The sequence below is a fragment of the Acinonyx jubatus genome, chromosome B4 (assembly GCF_027475565.1).
Source record: "Acinonyx jubatus isolate Ajub_Pintada_27869175 chromosome B4, VMU_Ajub_asm_v1.0, whole genome shotgun sequence".
Lineage (NCBI taxonomy): Eukaryota > Metazoa > Chordata > Mammalia > Carnivora > Felidae > Acinonyx > Acinonyx jubatus.
The window spans coordinates 99,528,133-99,542,634 of NC_069387.1; the positions used below are offsets into that span (position 1 = coordinate 99,528,133).

The window sequence follows — 14,502 nt, forward strand, 5'->3', positions numbered from 1 at the left end:
TATTTTTAGTATGTTGATGTTGTTATATAGTTAGGGTTTTCCAATTCAGAAGTCCCTTTAAAGACTGGTTCTTTTTTCTTGGTAATAATTTTTTTTCCAGGGAAATGCTGAATAAATCTTTGTTGAAATACACTCCATTGCTTTCTGTCAATGACCCTGAAGTACTACAGAATTTACACTTGAGTGGTTGCCATGCTCAAACTTGACAGGTAGTGTAGTGTGTTTGTTGATTAAAAAAAAAAAAGTATGGTGTAGGTCTATATGGTTTTGTGTTTATTTAGTTTTGAGGAGAAATTAATTGATTTAACATATTGATAGCAAAGCGCAAAACCTACCCAGCTGACTCTTAGTATTTTCAAAATTATTATTGCAAATGTCATTGTGTCAAGTATATATTAAAGGTATCTGTATCTCCTTATGTGCATTATTTGAATTGCCATAAATAATGGAAATAGAAAACAAAGCTATCCTGAAACAGGATATTTTTTAAAGTGGTGCTTTCCTTTTGTTTTCAAATGTTATGTAGTTTTCCCTTAGAAACAAGAAGCATATCCAGAAGTTTTTACACAATGATTTCTTGGATAGCTAAGGTTACTTCATTTTTCTCTTCATTCAATAATTGTTATTAGTCTTAAGAAATATTTAATAAAGTGCTTAGATTTTATACTTTGTCATATATTGTTAAAAGGTTTGCCAATTTTTAGGTTGGAAGAGAGCAATATGTCTATCGCATGAGAGTTTTTACAGTGCCTAAATACATCTACTGTGTCATCCTGTATATATGAATGTTCACAGGTCTCAACACTGAGATCAACACTTTACATTTTCTACATTGACTACAAGTGGCAAACATGACTCCAGAATTTGCATTTCAGTACTATATAAAAATGTTGAGTTTGCTTAACCTTTTTTTTTAATTAACATTTTTAAAATGTTTGTAATCTTGAGGTTCTTGAAAATGGGACCAAATGTATATGAAATTTAATTTAGAATTCAGAGTGAGGTTGTGGTAGGGGAAGGATTTAGGACTTGGTATAAGACCTGTCCAATAAATCAAAGTGATGTCTTAGGGGACTGAGAGACATAAGTGAGGGTGGCACCAAGGATCTAAAGCATGTATAATAATCTATTCATGGTGTATCCAGAGTCTAACTGGACCATTACTGTCAGCATAAGAACTTGGTGGATATCATTGGATAGTAAGGCATGAGGGAGTGTGATGTGCTGGTACCTGGAGGAAGAATTTATACTCTTGAAACACTATGGCATACCTCAGGCAGTTGTTCCAACAGCATTGTCCTAGAAACACTCAGATACTGGCAAAATTTTGTAATATCTACAGTTATGTTTTCTAAACAGCCATAATATATGTAATCAAAGACTCAAGAAGATATACATTGTTTATATGGCTATTTCTTATTTTAACTTGTAATAAAACAAGCTAACAAAAAAGTATATTGTTAAATGATTTGGACTAAGAAGATGTTTTTATAGAAATCAAAAATAATGTCACCTTAGTAGACAACATTCTCATAACTGGAATTGAATTGGGGTTGGCACACAGTACTACAGGAATTGATGGTGAACCCATGTTCATTTATTTATTTGTTTGCCTATTCATTTGTTTGTTTGTTTTTAGTTTATTTTGAGAAAAGGGGAGTGAGCAGGGGAGGGGTAGAGAGAGAAGGAGAGAGAGAATCCCAAACAAGCTCTGCAAAGTCAGCACCAAGCCAGGAGATCATAACCTGGGCTGAAACCAAGAGTCAGACACTGGGGCACCTAGGTGTCTCAGTTAGTTAAACATCCAACTCTGGCTCAGGTCATGATCTCAGTTTGTGATTTGAGCCCTGCATCAGGCTCTGTGCTGACAGCTCAGAGCCTAGAGCCTGCTTATGATTCTGTGTCTCCCTCTGTCTCTGGCCCTCCCCCACTCATGCTCAGTATTTCTCTCTCTCTCTCTCTTCTCTCTCTCTCTCTCTCTCTCTGTCTCTCTCTCTCTCTCTCTCAAAAATCAATAAACATGGAAAAATTTTTTTTAAAAGTTGGACACTTTCTGACTGAGCCACCAGGGGACCCTCATTTATTTCATTAATGGAATATTTAATGAGCTAGCAAATTGAGATTGAGGTTACTATTGAATGCCTGAAGTATAGGAATTAGTTATTTATTGAAAGAAAATCTCCTTCTTACAGGTACAGGTATAAGTAGGACAGTTGACCTTGCAATATGAATTGTTGAAGAGCCTGACCAAATACCTCCTGTATGAATTGCTAATACACCCAAAATAGGATTGTGTTGAAAAATTACCTGTAAATAGGACTAGCATTTTTAAATCTGCAAACTTATTTTAACTATTTTTCAGTTAATATTTCAGAATTCTTCATTGTAAAAAGCAGAAAGAAAAAAAAAAGACCTTGAATGTATAACACATTTGTTTCCAATCAGGTCTACTTTTTTTTATTATTATTATTTTATTTATTTATTTTTGAGAGAGAGAGAAAGAGAGAGAGAGAGAGAGAGAGAGAGGCAGAGAGTGAAAGAATCCCAAGCAGGCTCAGCATTGTCAGTGCAGAGCCTGACGTGGGGCTCAGACTCACAAACCATGAGACTGACCTGAGCTGAAATCAAGGGTCGGACGCCTAACCGACTGAGCCACCCAGGCGCACCTCAAACAGTTCTACTTCTAAGTGTAAATCCAGAGGTCAACATGAGGGTCAGAGCTACAAGTGCACTACCAGATAAGTAAAATAGATACCTGGCCCCACTGAGTTATTGAACATTTAAAATATACATAGCAGGGGTGCTTGGGTAGCCCAGTAGGGTAAGGGGCTGACTCTTGGTTTCAGCTCGGGCCATGATCTCACAGTTCATGAGTTTGAGCCCCTCACAGCTGCTGGTATGGAGCCTGTTTTGGATTCTCAATCTCTCCCTCACTCTCTAACCCCTCCCCTGCTCACACTGTCTATCTCAAAATAAATAAACTTGAAAAAAATAAAATAAAATATATATAGTAAAAGGCATGCCAAAAAATCATTTTCCTCTTAGAATACTTAGTAATCTTGTGTATATCTAAATTGTAATTTGTCAACAGGCTAATTGGCTACATTTTTTGTTTTTCCCCTACAGCTCTGAGTTTTGACATATGTATCAAATCATGTATGTCCACTATAAATCTTCCCACACTTCTGACCACTGGCCATCACTGATCATCCTGTATATCTGTAGTTTTGCCTGTTATAAAATGTCACATAATTGGAATGTATGTGAATGTTCTTAACAGCTTCAATCATAGTATTTCAGAACTGGGAACAATCCAATGTGTAAATGCAATCTGTGTGATAACATCCACAGATCTGCAATTTATAGAGCTGTCCTAGATCGTTGAGAAGAATTTAGCAGAGTGACAGATCTGTAACTTGGAGGAGAAAAAAAGTTGCCCTTTTATAAGGACTATCATCAAGAATTCTTAGCACATCTTAATGAAATTAAAAATGAAAGGAGGGAGAAAATATATTGATGAGGCTTGAGACCTACTACTCAGAGCCAATTATAAGAGTAAATTATCATTTTTTTCAGGAAAAAGAACTCTATTTTATGAAGCTTTTCAACTTAATTAAGTGTGCCATAATAAACAAGATTAATTGCATCCTGGCTAGGGAGAATTCTGGTATCTACAAAATCAAAGATGAAAGTCAAAATCACAGAATAGATTCTGGAAATAATGTTGTCATCAATCAAAATTTGTTCCTTTAAGTTTGTTTACCAAAAAAATATGTTAACATTTTCTCAAAATCTACGTTTATTATTGGATTCAATTCAGTTTAGCATTACTGGATCGAAGCAGCATTTTCAAAAGTAAAATTGTTTCCTTCATTTAACAAGCATCTACTAGTCATCTGTTCAATAGTAGACACCATGGTAAGTGCTAGGATTATAAAGATAAATCAAATACAGTCCCTGGCTTCAGGTAATTCAAATCATGATCAAGAATATAGAAAAGTACAAAAAAATGTGTATCACAGGCAATATACGCTACAATACAGTGATTAACCGAGATTTCATCTGATCACTCTATGACCTTCCTATTGTGAAATAATTCTTCAACTCCGCAAGTAAGTGAGAGTAGCTTTGACATGCCATACATACATTTAACACACACTTCTTTTACAACACTTACCATTTTATATTGTAATCACTTGTTTAAGTTTTTGTCTCCAACAATAAACACTGAGTTCTTCAAGAAGGGGGGCTATAATTTATTCATCACTTAATGAATAAGAGCAGATACTTACTAATAGCTTTATGGAAGGAAGGACAAGCAGAGGTAGTGGATATGTGGAACAAAAGGGTGGCCCAGAAGGGTGTCACCTGTGGCCAGGGGGATTTTCAAGGTTTAGAGACAACTAAGAATGGAGCCAAATGAGAGAAGAGAGGCAATGACACTTATATTTCATGGCAGAAAGGTTAATAGGTAATGTCAAAAACTGAAAGGGAGAAAAATTTTTAAAGAGAAATTATGTAATCTAGGCAGAGTGATTTGAAATGTTGACAGGACATCCATGACAAACTGTCCAGTAGAAGGCTGGAAATGCTGATCTGGTAGTCAGGAATAAGTCTGATTAAAGATGTGAATCTAAGTGTCCTAATGATACAGGTGGTATTGAAGTTGTGGAAGACTAGGGAATTTCCAAGAAGAAAGTAAAAGATGAGTTAAGATTAGTTTCTGAATATTGAGGAATTCAAAAGAATCCCAAATAAGAAGAAAAGGTAACGGGATTGGAGGGATCTGTGAACTTTGCAAAGAGCCTGTAAAGACTCATCATTGATCTATTTCAAGAGAGAAGGGGTGAAGAGACGGGAGGCAGGGGAGCATAATGGCTAATCAGCTTTGGGACAGAATTCCTGCGTTCAAATCCCAGCTCCATTACAGGCTCTTAGGCTCATCATTTAACCAACCTGAGCCTCTTAATCTTTTTAAAGCTTGTCTCATAGTTTTGAGCATTATATAATATAAAGTAATTGGAAGAGTGGGACACATAGTAAGCATTCAATTCATGGATTAATTGACCTCTGTAAAAACAATTTCAGTATTAGGAGAAAGAGTTTGGAATACAAAGGAAGAAGAGAAATAACACTATGCTTCTGGAATTTGAGGAAAATGACTTCTTTTGAAGTTTTGATTTTAATTCCAGTTAATTCACATACAGTGTTACATTAGATTCAGGTGTACAATACAGTGATTTAACAATTCTGTACATCACCTGGTGCTCATCACAAGTGTACTCATTCATCCCCATCACCTGTTTCATCCCCCTACCTATCTTCCTTCTGATAACCATCAGTTTGTTCTCTAGTTAAAAAGTCCTTTCTTGGTCTCTCTTTCTCTCTTTCTCTCTCTTTTCCCCGTTTGCTCATTTGTTTTGTTTCTTAAATTCCACATATGAATGAAATCATGGTCTCTGACTGACTTATTTGCTTGTGTAGGGTAGTTCTATTTTTAACTTTTTGAGGAACCTCCGTACTGTTTTCCTGAGTGACTGCACCAGTTTGCATTCCCACCAACAGTGCACGTGGGTTCTTTTTTTTTCCATATCCTTGCCAACCCTTGTTGTTTCTTGTGTTGTTGATTTTAGCCATTCTGATAGGTGTGAAGTGCTATCTCATTGTAGCTTTGATTTGCATTTCCCTGATGGTAAGTGATGATGAGCATCTTTTCATGTGTCTCTTGTCCATCTGGATGTCTTCTTTGGAGACATGTCTGTTCATGTCTTCTGATTATTTTTAATAAGATTATTTCTTTATTGAGAGTTGAGTTTTATAGGTTCTCTATATATTATGGATAGTAACCCTTTATTGATTATGTCATTTGCAAGTATCTTTTCCCTTCTGTAGGTTGCCTTTTATTTTAGTTTTGTTGATTGCTTCCTTTACTGTGCAGGAGCTTTTTATTTTCATGTAGTCCCAATAATTCATTTTTTTCTTTTATTTCCCTTGCCTTAGGAGACCTATCTAGAAAAAAAAAGTTACTACAGCCAATGTCAAAAAAGTTACTGCTGTGCTCTCTTCTAGAATTTTTATGGTTGCAGGTCTCACATTTAGGTCTTTAATCCATTTGAGTTTATTTTTGTTTGTCATGTAAGAAAGTGGTCCAGTTTCATTGTTTTGCACGTGTCTGTCCAGTTTTTCCAACACCATTTGTTGAACAGATTCTTTTTTCCAATTGCATAGTCTTTCTTATTTTGTGAAAGGTTAATTGACTATATAATTGTGGATTCATTTCTGGGTTTTTATTCTGTTCTATTGATGTATGTGTCTATGTGCCAGTACCATACTGTTTTCATTACTACAGCTTTGTAATATAACTTGAAGTCTAGAATTGTGAGGCCTCCAGCTTTGCTTTGCTTTTTCAAAATTGCTTTGGCTATTCAAGGTTTTTTGTGGTTCCCTACAAATTTTAGGATTGTTTGTTCTTTGAAAAGTGCTGTTGGTATTTTGTTAGGGATTGCAATAAATCTGCATATTGCTTTGGGTAGTATAGACATTTTAACAATAGTTGTTCTTCCAATCCATGAGCATGGAATGTCTTTCAATTTCTTTGTGTCATCTTCAGTTTTTTTCCCAGTGTTTTACAGTTTTCAGAGTACAGGTCTTTCACCTCTTTCATTACATCTAATCTAGGTATCTTACTATTTTTGGTGCAATTGTAAATTGGATTGTTTTCTTATTTTCTCTTTCTGCTTCTTCATTTCTGCTAGAAATGCAACAGATTTCTGTACATTGATTTTGTATCCTGTGACTTTACTGAATTTGTTTATCAGTTCTGGTAGTTTCTTGGTAGTCTTTTAGGTTTCCAGTATATAGTATGATGTCATTTGTAAATAGTGCAAGTTTTACTTCTTCCTACCAATGTGAATTCCTTTTATTTCTTTCCGTTGCCTGCTTGCTGTGGCTAGGACTTCCAGGACTATGTTGAATGAAAGTAGTGAGAGACAACATCCCTGTCTTGTTCCTGACCTCAGGAGAAAAGCTCTCAGTTTTTCCCCCATTGAGTATGGTGTTAACTGTGGATTTTCATATATGGCCTTTATTATGTTGAGGTATGTCCCCTCTAAACCTACTTTGTTGAGGGTTTTTATCATGAATGGATAGTTTGTCAAATGCTTTTTCTGCATCTATTAAAATGATCATATGGGTCTTATCCTTTCTCTTATTAGTGTGATGTATCACAATGATTGATTTGCAAATATTGAACCACCTTTGCAACCCAGGAATAAATCCCTCTTGATAGTGGTGAATTATTTTTTAAATTTATTCTTGGATTTGGTTTGCTGGTATTTTTTTTGAGAATTTTTGTATCTATATTCATCAGAAATATTGGCCTGTATGCCTGAGTGGCTCAGTTGATTAGGCATCTGACTCTTGATATCAGCTCAGGTCATGATCTCATAGTTCATAGATCAAGCCCTAAGTCAGGCTTTTTCCTGACAGCGTGGAGCCTGCTTGGTATTCTCTCTCTCCCTCTCTTTCTGCCCCTCCCCTGAGGGGGATTTCTTAAATATTTCTTAAAAAAAAGAAATATTGGCCTGTAGCTCAATTTTTTTTTTTTTTGTGGTGTCTTTATCTGGTTTTGTTATCAGGTGAATGCTGACCTCATAGAATGAATTTAAAAGTTTTCCTTCCTTTTCTATTTTTTGGAATAGTTTGAGAAGAGTAGGTGTTAACTCTTATTTAAAGTGTTCAGTAGAATTTGCCTATGAAGCCATCTGGTCATGGACTCTTTTTATTAGAATTTTTTTTTTTTATTACTGGTACAATTTCATTGCTGGCAATTGGTCTGTTCAAATTTTCTGTTTCTTCGTGTTTCAGTTTTGGTAGTTTATATGTCCCTAGGAATTTATCCATTTCATTTAGCTTGTCCAATTTGTTGGCATATAGTTTTTCATAATACTCACTTAAAATTATTTGTATTACTGTAGTGTTGATTGTTATGTCTTCTTTCTAATTTGTAATTTTATTTATTTAGATCCTTTGTCTTTTTTTATTGATAAATCTTGCTAGAGGTTTATCAATTTTATTGATTTCTTTTTTCAAAGAACCAGCTTCCAGTTTCATTGATGTGTTCTATTGAGTTTTTTACTTTCTATATCATTAATTTCTGTTCTAATCTCTTATTTCCTTACTTCTGATGGTTTTAGCTTTTTTTTGTTGTTGTTCTTTTTCTAGCTCCTTTAGGTGTAAGATTAAGTTGTTTATTTCAGATTTTTCTTGCCTCAGGAGGTAGACCTGTGTTGCTATAAAATTCCCTCTTAGAATTGCTTTTGCTGCATCCCAAAGGTTTTAGACTGTTGTGTTTTCATTTTCATTTGTTTCCATGTTCTTTTTGTTTCTTCTTTTATTTCCCGATTGCCCTATTCATTGCTTAGTAGCATGTTGTTTAAACTCCATGTATTTTTGTCTTTCCAGATTTTTTCTTGTGATTGATTTCTAGTTTCATGGAGTTATGTTCAAAAAAGATGCATTGTATGACTTCAGTCTTCTTGAATTTGTTGAGACTTGTTTTGTGGACTAATATGTGATCTATTCTGGAGAGTATTCCATGTGCACTTGAAAAGAATGTGGATTCTGCAATTTTAGGGTGGAATGTTCTACATATTTCTGTTAAATCTATAGGGTCCATCCAATGTGTCATTCAAAGCCATTGTTTCCTTGTTGATTTTCTTTTTAGATGAACTGTCCATAGATGTGAGTGGGGTGTTAAAGTCCCATACAATACTATTATTGTATTATTGTCAATTATTTCCTTTATGTTTGTTATTAACTGATTTATGTATTTAGGTGCTTTCATATTGGGTGCATAAATATTGGATTTATGTCTTTATATCTTCTTGTTGGCTTGTCCCCTTTACTATTATATTGTGCCCTTCTTTGTCTCTTGTTACAGTCTTTTGTTAAGGTCTTGTTTGTCCAATGGAAGTATTGCTGTTCTATTTTTTTTTTTTGACATCCATTTGCATGTTAAATATTTCTCCATCCCCTCACTTTAAATAGGCAGGTATCTTTAGCTCTAAAACGACTCTCTTGTCAGCAGCATATAGATGGGCCTTGTTTTCTTTATCCATTCTGTCACCCAGTATCTTTTGATTGGAGCATTTAGTTCATTATATTCAAAATGATTATTGATAGATGTGTGCTTATTGCCATTTTATTACTTGTTTGTGGTTATTTCTGAAGATTTTCTCTGATCCTTTCTTCTCTTGCCCTCTTTCATGGTTTGCTGGTTTTCTTTAGTGATGTATTTGGATTTCTTTCTCTTTATTCTTTGCATATTTCTTAGTGGTTTTTGATTTGTGGTTACTAGTAGGTTTATATATAATATCTCCCGCATATAGCAGCCTTTATTAAGTTGATGGCCATTTAAGTTTGAACCCATGTTTAAGGTACATGTCGTTATATTTTGCATCCTTTTCATTTTGTGACTTCCTTGACTGCATTTTTACTGCTTTTGTGTTTTCTACTTTCATACTGTCATTTTTGGTCTTTCCTTTCCACTGACAGTGTCCCCTTTAGTATTTCTTGCAAGGCTGGTTTCGTGATCATGAACTCCTTTAGTTTTTATTTGTCTGGGAAACTACTTATCTCTCCTTCTATTCTGAATTACAGCCTTGCTGGGTAGAGTATTCTTGGCTTCAGATTTTTCCCATTCAGCACTTTGAATATATCATGCTAGTCTCTTCTGGCTTAGAAAGTTTCTGCTGAAAAATATGCTTGTAGCCTTATGAGATTTTCCTTGCAGGTAACTGTCTTCCTTTTTCTTTCTGCTTTTAAGGAGTTTTCTTAATCACTACATTTTGCCATTTTAATTACAATATGTCTTGGTGTAGACCTGCTTTTGTTGATTTTGTTGTGGGTTCTTTCTGTGCCTCCTCGATTTGGGTATCTGCTTCCTTCCCCAGATTAGGGAAATTTTCAGCTATTACTTCTACAAATAAATTTTCTGCCCCCTTTCTCTTCGTTCGGGACTCCTACAATACAAATGTTATTATATTTGTTGGAGTCACTGAATTCTCTAAGTCTATTCTCATTTTGCATAATTCTTTTTCCTCTCTTTTGTTCAGCTTGATTACTTTCCATCACTCTCTTCTAGGTTACTGATTCATTCCTCTGCTTCTTCCAGCCTGCTGTTCATTCCATCATTAATTCTTATTTCACTTATTGAGCCCTTTATCTCTGCTGTTATTCCTTATTTCTGTGTTAATGGTTTCACTGATGCCTTTTACTCTTTTTCTCAAGCCCATCGAGTATCTTTATGAACATTACTTTAAATTCTCTATCAGGCATGTTCCTTATATCTGTTTCCCTTAAATCTCTGGCCACGGCTTTGTTCTGTTTTTTCATTTGGAACAGATTCCTCTGTCTACTGATTTTATCCAAGTCTCTTTCTACTTCTGTGTGTTAGAAAAATCAGCTAGTCTCCTGCTATTAAAGATAATGGCTTTATGAAGAAGAGGTTCTCTAATGCCCTGTAGTATGATGTTCTCTGTCTCTCAGGGCCTGTTGCTTTAGGGAGTGTCTCGAATGTATGCTGTGTGCACCCTGCTGTTATGTCCTCGCCACTTTATCCTTCAGACCAGTCATCTGCAGAGGTTCTCTTTGTTTATTGCAGGAAGTATTTGGTCCCTGTCCAGAATGTGGTGAGTTTTAACTAGATGTGCTCTGGTCTGCTTGTGAAATGAGACCTATTGCCACTGTTGCCGGAACTGACGCTCTGCGAAACTCCAGGGTTGAAAGGCACAGTATGGAAAGGTGTTTCAGCCAGTCTTCTGAGAGAGGGGCCTTCCACGTTGGGACAGAGACAAGTGTAACTGTGAGGGGTGGTTCTACCGAGCAGGGGAATTGGACTGGGGAGACGGGCTTGGTGTATGGAAGTTAGGTAGCAAGTGTGGACACTACACTGGTTTCCACAGTTGGCTCTGTGCTTGTGCAGAGGAGCAGGAAAAGGAAATGGTGCTAGCTAGTCCCTTTGCTCCTGAAGGGGTCTCTCCATGAATGCTGCCTCTCTGGGACACACTCCAAGAAGAGCAAATGACCTCCACGCTGTGTGCCCCAGGCACTCTTCAGATTGCTGTTTCCATGCTATATGGCCCCAGGCCGTGTGCCCTCCCCTCTCAATAAGAGCAGTGCAGTGCCCTCTGGGTTCTCCCTGAGGCAAGCCCACTGACCTTTAAAACTCCAGGCTCTCAGCCCTGCTGGTTGCAAGAACTTCTGAAATTCAGCCACTCTTGCCTTCCAAACCAATTGTTATGGGGAATTGTCTTTCCTGTGCACACACCTGTGTGCTACTCTGTCTCTCCCACTTCTCTGTGACTGCGCTCCCTTCCCACCACAGTAGCTACAATTGATTTCTCTCATGTCTCTGCACTTTCTACCTTCATTGATGAGGCCTCTTCTCTGCCTTTAGTTGTAGAGTTTGCTCTGTCAGTCTTCAGGTCATTTTCTGGGGTAGTTAGCATGATTTGGTAGTTATCTAGCTGTATTCAGGGATCAAGGTGAGCCTAGGGTCCTCCTACTTTGCTGCCATCTTCCTCCAAACTACAGGAAAGTTACTTTAGGATAAAACAGAATTTCTAAGTAGCCCTGAGAAATCATAACAATGATTTATTTTATATAATCAAATGTATTGTATATAATAAAATATGTATTATATTAGTCATTATAATTAGCTGACTTTCTTGTATTTTTCAAAAAAAAAGAATGGAGAAAACATATATTTAAGTAATATAAAGTCAAGACAGATATGGAAGACTATGAGGGTGGCAAGAACTAGAAGAGTAATGGTTGCACTATTATTTTAGTGTTCCTTTTGCTTCAGCACCTTTGCATCTTGCATCGCTTGGCAAAGAGCTCACTAAAATGAAAAAAAACAACAACAACAACACAAGAAGGCTGGTAAAAATGCATAAGAGGAACTCTCTATAAAGTTTACATAAAAATTAGGAATCAGTAGATTTTAGCTTGCTGGAAATATGGAATATTGTGGTCAAAAAATGTGATTGTGGAATTTGAGATCTTGGAAGAGATGGAAAAGTATAAGGTATTATAAAATAGTTTATGGAAGTGATTCATTTGCTTCTCACACAACACTATGAGCTAGTAAAGTCAGAATAACAAGTGAACATACTAGCTGTGAACCTCTAAAGAAGACTCACATGAAAGACTTTAATTTTTTTATTGGGCATAATTGACATGTAGAGTTATATGAGTTTTAGGTGTATAACATAAAGACTTTAATTTTATGACTCTATTTGTCTTTTTATTACACTAAGCTAAATTTGGAAAATTTTTCTTTATGTTCTTATAATGATCTATGATATTTAACTTATTAATTAGATATATTTTACTATACTTTTTTTTTTTGAGAGAGAGAGGCAGTGTGAGCAGGGGAGGGGTCGAAGAAAGGGAAAAAGAGAATTTGTTTTTAATGCTTCTTAATGTTTATTTATTTTTGAGAGAGAGAGAGAGACAGAGCATGAGCAGGGGAGGGGCAGAGAGAGAGAGAGTCACAGAATCTGAAGCAGGCTCCAGGCTCTGAGCTGTCCTCACAGAGCCTGATGCCAGGCTCCAACTCATGAACCATGAGATCATGACCTGAGCCAAAGTCGGACACTTAACCAACTGAGCCACCCAGGTGCCCCTACTTTTCTATTTCTAGATTGCATTTTTTTTTATATTGTTTGGGATTCTGTCACTTATATCATCTAAACCACCAAGCTATTGTGTTCATCTGAGATTTTAAATGGTTGTAAAATATAAGTGATGGTTATGATTACCATAAGAGTTGTGGCATTTGACTTTATAGTCACTGATGCTAAGATTGACAGTGGAAGAGGCTATTAATAGAAATACTGATTCTGGACACACCTGGGTGGCTCAGTTGGTGGAGCATCCAACTCTTGGTTTAGGATCAGGTCATGATCTCATGGTTTGTGAGATGGAGCCCCATGTCAGTCTCCACACTCACAGCATAGAGCCTGCTTGCAATTCTCTCTCTCCCTTTCTTGCTGCCCCTTCCTGCTTGTGCTCTCTCTCTCTTTCTCAAAATAAATAAATAAACATATATATATATATATATATAAGTTGCCTGGAGAGTAAATCTTAAAAAGTTCTCATCACAAGACAAAAATTTGTAACAGTGTGGTGATGGATATTCCCTAAACCTGTGGTGGTAATCATTTTGCAAAATATACCTATATCAAATCATTATTTGTATACCTAAAAGTGATATAAGGTTGCATGTCAATTATATCTCAATTAAAATACGGTCATTGATAACATTCTGACTTATAAATATCTTTGGTAATCATGATGCTTTATGCTATCAGTAGCTAATATTGCAAACAAAATACAGCAGGGGTGGGATCATCATTAACAGTGTGTATACCAAAGTAGGAAAAGTATCAGTTCCTCTGTGGTTTGCTTATGCTTTCATTAAGGATATTCTCTTGGGGCACCTGGATGGCTCAGTCGGTTAAGTGTCCAACTTTTGATTTCAGCTCAGGTTCGTGGTTCGTGAGCTGGAGCCCCGTGTTAGGCTCTGCACTGAGCACGGAGCCTGCGTGGAATTCTCTCTTCTTCTCTCTCTGCCCCTCCCCGGCTTGACCTCTAAATAAGTAAATAAATAAATAAAACTTTAAAAAGGATATTCTCTTAATATGTGGATTACTTGTAGAAGGTTTTTAAAGCGACTTGTCATTTAATGACACTTAACTTTTGTCTGCCTCTAACATATGTATCCCATGTGGATGACTTTGTTTAACAGAGCACAGGTAAGCAGCGATACATCACAATAGACTGAGAAACAGACAATAAAGAAGAGAACCATGTCCCACTCCTTGGAACTGTGGAGCTGCTCTTCTCATTCAAGTTACCCTGCTTATCCTACATTACTTCTGCATCATCTGGCACATTGACTAAATGAGGTTGCACATGTTAGCCTGCACATGAATATTAATATAGCTTATATGATTGTTTTCTTCTTTAGATTAAAAACAAATGTATTCAGAATTTCAGATATTTTTCTTACACCCCAATGGATTGCTTCGTCCATCCTGTGTGGCAGGTGCATTTTATTTTGGACTCTATGGCTTTGGTAAAGAGAAGTCTGTGAAGAGGAGGGGTGACATGGCCAGATGTGAATTTTTGATCATTTTTGATCATTGACCCAAATTTAGCAATGAAGTTGTATTGAGAAAGACCAAAGGCAGGAAGGCCAGATAAGAGGGTATTGTCTCTTGTCCAGGCCAGAAATTGTGAGGTATGGCAGGAGTAATGATATGCTAGAAGTGAAACTCAATGTTCAAAAGTTGGTGAATCATTAGAAGTGGTTACTAAGGTAGGAGGAAGAATGAAGAATTACTTTGATTCCTAACTAAAGCACAGTTCTTTTTTTTTTCTTTAATTCTCAGAACAAAGAACAAATTCTTATATGCAGTGTTGCTTTTTCCA

At 36.2% G+C, this 14,502-nt stretch overlaps 1 protein-coding gene across 6 annotated transcripts in view; it reads left to right on the forward strand.

Moving 5' to 3' along the window:
• Positions 1-14,502, forward strand: part of NAV3 (neuron navigator 3) — a 373,689-nt gene that overhangs the window by 266,904 nt on the left and 92,283 nt on the right. The window lies entirely within an intron of this gene.